The sequence below is a fragment of the Herpailurus yagouaroundi genome, unplaced genomic scaffold (genome assembly GCF_014898765.1).
Source record: "Herpailurus yagouaroundi ecotype Mexico unplaced genomic scaffold, PumYag 222, whole genome shotgun sequence".
In the NCBI taxonomy this organism is placed as follows: domain Eukaryota; kingdom Metazoa; phylum Chordata; class Mammalia; order Carnivora; family Felidae; genus Herpailurus; species Herpailurus yagouaroundi.
In genome coordinates this window covers 10,208,613-10,214,931 of record NW_024412453.1, presented here as the reverse complement: position 1 = coordinate 10,214,931, position 6,319 = coordinate 10,208,613, and the positions used below count along the sequence as shown (strand labels likewise).

The 6,319-nt window shown below is 52.5% G+C and overlaps 1 long non-coding RNA gene across 2 annotated transcripts in view; it reads right to left on the bottom strand.

Annotated features, from left to right (window-relative positions):
- Positions 1–262: 262 nt before the first annotated feature.
- Positions 263–6,319, bottom strand: part of LOC121019513 (uncharacterized) — a 69,126-nt gene continuing 63,069 nt past the window's right edge. Inside the window, exons 3-7 of one of the 2 annotated variants that reach the window (XR_005785630.1) lie at positions 6,213–6,296; positions 5,439–5,614; positions 2,704–2,958; positions 1,553–2,534; positions 263–696 (exon numbers count right to left, since the gene is read on the bottom strand). This is a non-coding gene — a long non-coding RNA (uncharacterized LOC121019513). The other variant, XR_005785631.1, reaches the window with a different exon arrangement.

The following is a 6,319-nucleotide window of genomic DNA, read 5'->3' as shown; positions in this document are numbered from 1 at the left end:
TGGGGGGCTGTGGGGAGGAAATGATCCTACCGTATCTCCCTGAGCCCCTCTCTGGGCCAATCCCGGCGGCCGTGGAGATGTTGGAGAGGCGCTTGCTTGTAGACCTGTGGGCGATCCGCACTGAGAACTCACTCACTGCACAGATGTCCCGGTGGCTGGGCACAGATGGGTCACCCCACGGAGCTTCCACAGCCCAGAGTGGAGACGATGCAAATGGCTATTAAAAGGGAGCCGGACAAACCCATCATGAAAAATCAGTGCGGAAACTCCTCTGCCACCATTTAGGAGGACAAAATGGCCCCAGCCCCGTCTGTCCAGTTCCAGAGATCGGGCTGTGAAATCCTCCAGGGGCAAAGACAAGCTGTAGAGCCGGGAGGGGGTGGGGTGGGGCTGGGCAACGGACACCGAACGGGAACATGTGTGGTACCTGCTTCCTCGAAGGTCACGCCAAGCGGTGGGACATGAAGCCATATGACTGGGTCATGACCAGCCACCTTGCCTTTTAAACAGAACAGGATGGGATGAGATAGGACAGGACAGACAGGATAGGACGGGGAAGGACAGCATCCAAGAGACAACCCCAGATGGCATTTCTTATAATAAGTAGCATTGCATAAGTTTTCTATTTAGTTATACGCCAGCATCCGCGTATACTGGGTTACGATGCAGAATCTATTTTTTCACTGCGGCTGGGAGCTAAAAAAAAAAAAAAAAAAAAAAAGTTTGAAAACCCTGGAAACGGAAAAAAATGAAAAGAAAGAAAGGACTCAAGGTGGCCCCCTCTGAAGAGAAGGAGGCCACGGGAAGCAGCCTTACTTTATACAATTCCGTGCTTTTTTTTTTTTTTTAAACAACGAGCACGCATTGCTGGGCTTTTGCGATAACATAAAGAACTTTTAAAACCTTTTAGAGAACATAAACATGCCTGCCTCAGTCTCCAGGAAAGAGGCTGGGCTGTCTGAACTGTCAACTAGTTTTTGATGTGGAAAAGGCCAAAGCCCTGTCCCGAGGGGCGCTCCCTCCTAGAGGGTTTCCAGGGCCTCCCCGGGTTTTTTCCACTCACCCTTCTCTTCCCCTCCAGAAAGCCACGGGACCATCCAAAAAGGAAACACGCCTTAAGACGTCAGTCTTCATTTTCGAAAACGGAACAGGCGCCCCCCACCCCGCAATGGCCATCGTGTTTTCTGTTTTCTGTTTGGCATTACAGAGTCCATATTTTCCATAAAGAGCCTCCCTGACTTCATTTTTAAAATGCCTACAAGGGGGGCGCCTGGGTGGCGCAGTCGGTTAAGCGTCCGACTTCAGCTCAGGTCACGATCTCGCGGTCCGTGAGTTCGAGCCCCGCGTCAGGCTCTGGGCTGATGGCTCGGAGCCTGGAGCCTGTTTCCGATTCTGTGTCTCCCTCTCTCTCTGCCCCTCCCCCATTCATGCTCTGTCTCTCTCTGTCGCAAAAATAAACGTTGAAAAAAAAAATTAAAAAAAAAAAAATAAAATGCCTACAAGGGTGACAACCTACCGGTCGCACCCAATGATTTCCTATTGTACTCGTCACCTTGGTAGATATCCCTGGGTGTGTGGTCTTTCTTTTCTCTTTTTTTTAGGATTAGTTCCTTCGGGCAAATTCCCAGAAGTGTGATCGCTGGACAGGGAAGCGTCCACCTTTCCAGGCCCCTGATACACTCCGCCGAGCTGCTTTCCGAAAGAGCTGGGGACTCACGCCTTTTCAAGGAACTGCCCGCTGTGGGGGTGGTTAGGTCATCGCCACCTTTGTCTCCCTGCGGGACACATCTGTGACCCAGGTGCCTGTGTCACGGAGCCCGGAGGAAGGCGGGAAAAAGCATTCCCCTCTCCGCCACCAGGCCAGAGACTGGAACCAGCGGGTCTCGAGGACTCGAGAGGGCGGGGAGGGCATCCCTTCCCCACCGTGGAAACCTGGAGGCCAGGCCGGCACCATCTGGAAGCCAGGGCTGCGAAGGCGGGTGTGTTCTCTCACTGGGCCGCTTTGTGCACCGCGGGCCCCATCGGGAGGTTGCGAGCATGAAGAATGTGGCCCAGAGCACGTCACGCTGCATGTCTTGGAGGGTTTGGGCTCCTAGGACAGAAGGCCCCAGTAGGACCGGCTCAGAGACAACGCAGATGTATTTCTCACAGTTCCGGAGACTGGGATGTCCCAGGTCAGGGGGCCAGCCGATTCAGTGGCCGATGACCCGGATGTCATCATACGGTGCAAGCCCGCAGGGAGCTCCGTGGGGTCGCTTTCATCAGGGCACTGATCCCACTCATGAGGGCTCCGCCCCCATCCCCCAGTCGCCTCCCCAAAGCCCCACCTTCTCACACTATCCCGCTGGGGGTGAGGTTTCACCTTGTGGACCTGCTGGGGGGGGCGGTGGGGACACACACATCCGTCTGTCGCACTGGGCATTTCTGAGCAGAGAGGATCAGGGCCATCCGTTGTCCAGATGGGGGTACAGCTCAGCACCAGCTCTGCCTTCGGGGACCCCCACGGACCTCCTCGGGGCCTGGGGTTCTCATAGCTAAAAAAAAGATGAAAAGCTGCTGCTTTCCCACGGGTTAGCATCAAGACCAGACGACCCCGTGACCTGTGACCCAGACTCCTGCTCCCCACCTTCTCCTTAGGGCCTCGCTCATGCAAGGTGTGCCATTACCCACTTAGTTAAGGGATTGCAACCTTGCAAAACTCACATCCCACACAGCATCCACCGAGGCTTCACAGATCTCATCCAGGTCCCCCACGTCCCCTCTGCCACTGGATTTTTTTTTTTTTTTTTTTTTTTGCTTTTAATAAGCTGGTCCCGGGGAATCACTGTCCTCTTAGAGACCGCCATGACTTTGAAGCAAATCCCCGACATCGGATCATTTCATCTGCAAACAGGCTGGTTTGAGGCTCTCAAAAGATGAGGATTCCTTTTCAAAACACAACCACGAAACTACAATGCGCTGCAAAAAGAAAAAGAAAGAAAGAAAGAAAGAAAGAAAGAAAGAAAGAAAGAAAGGAACACATTGCTGAATTGCATCCAATGTCATCCAGTCTGGGTTTACATTTCCCCAGCTGTCTCATAAACATTTTTTTTTTTTTAAATCTGGCTTCTTTGAAACAGGATCCTGCCCCCTGGGCCTCCAGGACCTGGCATTCTGCTCGTCTGGCACATAGTAGGTGCTCTAAATCCTCGCTGGGTTGAACGAATAAGGCTAAAGAATTTTCGAGGGGCAGCTCCCGTTTTCGGAGCGGTTCTCAAGCTGGGCAACTCGGATGTTCCCATCTAATCCTGACAGTCGTGCTGAGGGGGAAACGCTTTCTGTGAGCCCATTTTACAGAAGACACAGCTGAGGCACAGAGAGGTGAAACGACCTGCCCCAGGCTGCACAGCAAGGAGTAACGCCCGTAGGAGCAAGTAAAGAGGGCCCAGGACATAAGCTCACTGTGCCAGAGGCTGTGATCTGCAGGGGAGGCTGTGCCGGGCTGGCCTCACCCACTCCCAGAAGCTCCCTAGCAGCATGAAGACACATGGGCGAGTGGCACAGCTTCTGAAGCCAGGAGTCAATCCCTCTTATGGACCGACACCCACGTGGGCACCCTCAGCCACATCGGTGCCCTGCAGGGGTATTCCTGACCTCTGTCTCCTCTAGGAGGACCCCAGGAATGTCCTCCTCTGGGCCCCAGAAGGAGGAACAAGGACATCTGAGACTGTCCTCTCTCCGTTTGGTCATGCAACAAATAAATACTGATCGTTACAAGATGCCACTCACTAATCGCAGGGCCTGGAGAACAAGTGAGAGCCAAGAGCAAGTCTGAGTCCGGTGGAGGACTTAAAGAGGCCACGAAATGTATTTGTAAGGGTCAGTGGGAAAAGGGTACAAAGGAAGGATGTAGAGGTTCTAGGGGCATGGGCGGGGAGCGGTCAGTGAGGGCTTCCTGGAGGAGGTGAGGCCAAGAGTGCTGAATGTAAACTCCTGAAGCTAGTGGCTGAGCCCTCTTATTATTTTGAACAATGCCGATGAGCAAAGTACTATTAACAATAATAATCATGAACAAGAATCGCGATGGGTGACAATCCCTGGATTCTGTTGGTGTGTTGGTTTACCGATGGCATCTCCCTTAGTCTTTATAATAACCCAACAGGTAGAGACCGTAAAGGTAAAGCCCATTCTAGAGAAGAGCAAACTGAGCCTCAGAATGGTGAAGTGATTTAGCCAAGTCACAGAACTCAGCAGGTGGTGACGCTGGGATTTGAACCCAGGCCCGCTAGATCATCGAGCGCCTTCCTTTCTGTTAAGATGTCCCGCTTCCCTGACAGACTGCTGGCTGAGCCCCGCCCTGGGGCTTCATGGAATCATTCAAAGTTGTCTCCCTTCTGCAAATGTGACCCTAGGTCCCTCACGAGGGGTTGGAGCATGGGCGGCCTTCAGAGTCAGAGGCCCCAGCAGCACTGAGAGCCTGGCCACTGCCCGCACCAGCTCTGCAGGGGGGAGGATCTGAGTCCTTCCTCTGGGGCATACTGACTGTGGGACCCAAGATAGGTTCTGCAGCGGCCTCTCTGAAAAGCAGGGATGACAATGGGGATGACCTTGGTGGGGGGGCTTCCGAGGCCGGAAGAACAAGGGCAAGGAGGTGGGGGCCTGTGGGACATATATTTGGGGACCAAATATGCCCTGGGACCCAGGGCATGGGGTAGGGAGACAGGGGACAGAGCTGGAGAACTCTGTTAGGGCGGGTGACTGAGCACTTACTTGGAATGAGGGCTGGAGACATGGAAACCCAAGGGTAGGGATTTTGTCTGTTTTGCTCGCTGCTACAACCCCAATGCCTAGAACAATGGCTGCCACATGGTAGCTCCCCAGTCCTCGATGGGTGAATGAATGATGGATTGCATCAATAAGTGAGTGAGTGAGTGAATGAATGAATGAGTGAGTGAATGAAAGAAAGAATAAGTGAGTGAATGAATGAGCGAATGAACGAATGAATGAGTGAGTGAGTGAATGAATGAGTGAATTAAAGAGTGAAAGAATTTGTGAATGAATGAATGAATGAGTGAATGAATGAATGAATGAGTGAGTGAACGAATCAGTGAATGAATGAATGAGTGAATATGCATTCTGACAGCAGACTTAGGGGAATACCTGGGGAGGATACAAGGAAGAAACCACTGTTCCCTAGTAGGTAGGAAATTCAACACTTTTTAAAGGGGCTGAGGGGCGCCTGGGTGGCTCAGTCGGTTGAGCGTCCGGCTTCTGCTCAGGTCATGATCTCGCAGTCTGTGAGTTCGAGCCCCACATCGGGGCTGGCAGCACAGAGCCTGCTTCAGATCCTCTGTCCCTCCTCCACTCATTCTCTCTCTCTCACTCTCTCTCAAAATAAGTAAATAAACTTTTAAACACTTTAAAACAATAAAGCGGCCAATGCTTCGAGCAAGTCTTACTACGTGAGCGAGGCAGACGTGGGAAGAGGACACGGCACGAGCAAGGCCTGGTGAGTTGACGATGGGCTGGCATCCGGAATTACTATAGGATGCAGGTGGGTGTAGAGTGGAAAGGTTGGTGGTGAGTCAGGGACGAGCGCCACGTGCCTGGGATACAGCATTTGAAGGCTGCTCTCCTGCGACGAGGAATCAGAGAAGGTTTTCAGCAGGAACACAGCAGGATCATAACTGACCGTGTCTAGCTGCAGGTGTCCCACAGCCCAAAACCTTCCTTGCACTGCTTTCCAGGGCGGGTCTGGATCCCATAGCATGTGGCCCACCCCGAAGGCTGAATCCTTCACGACGCGTACCAAATGCAGGGGTTCCGAAAGTATTTACCAAGCACCCTCCGTGAAGAGAACAAGACTTGATATGCATTAAGCATCTACATTTGCCAGCATTGGGCTCAGCCTTGGGTACGTATTATTTCATGTCATTCTGCCATCAGCCCTGTAAAGTAAGTAGGAGCTCTACCCCACGTGATGGATAAGGAAACTGAATTCAGAAAGCTTCAGTGAAAGGCCCAGGGTCCCACAGTTACCTGGGGAGAAAATCCGGATCCTGACCCCAGGCGGTCTGGATCCAGAGCCCCTGTTCCCATCAGCGTTCTGAACTGCTTAAAGCATGGGGCTTTGCCTTCTGCCATCATGTCGGGAAAATAAACCACCAGACTCAGGTTAGATGCTTAGAAAAGGGCTGCCTTTGCCGAGCTGGCCTCAGCCTTAGGTCACAGACCTGCTTTGGAGGATGTGGCACTCAATACTGTGTAGGGCTGCTGTTGAGGACAGTGCTGTCAGCTTGAGCACATTGCTGTGGCCCCTGTATAAAAGGCAGACAAGAGA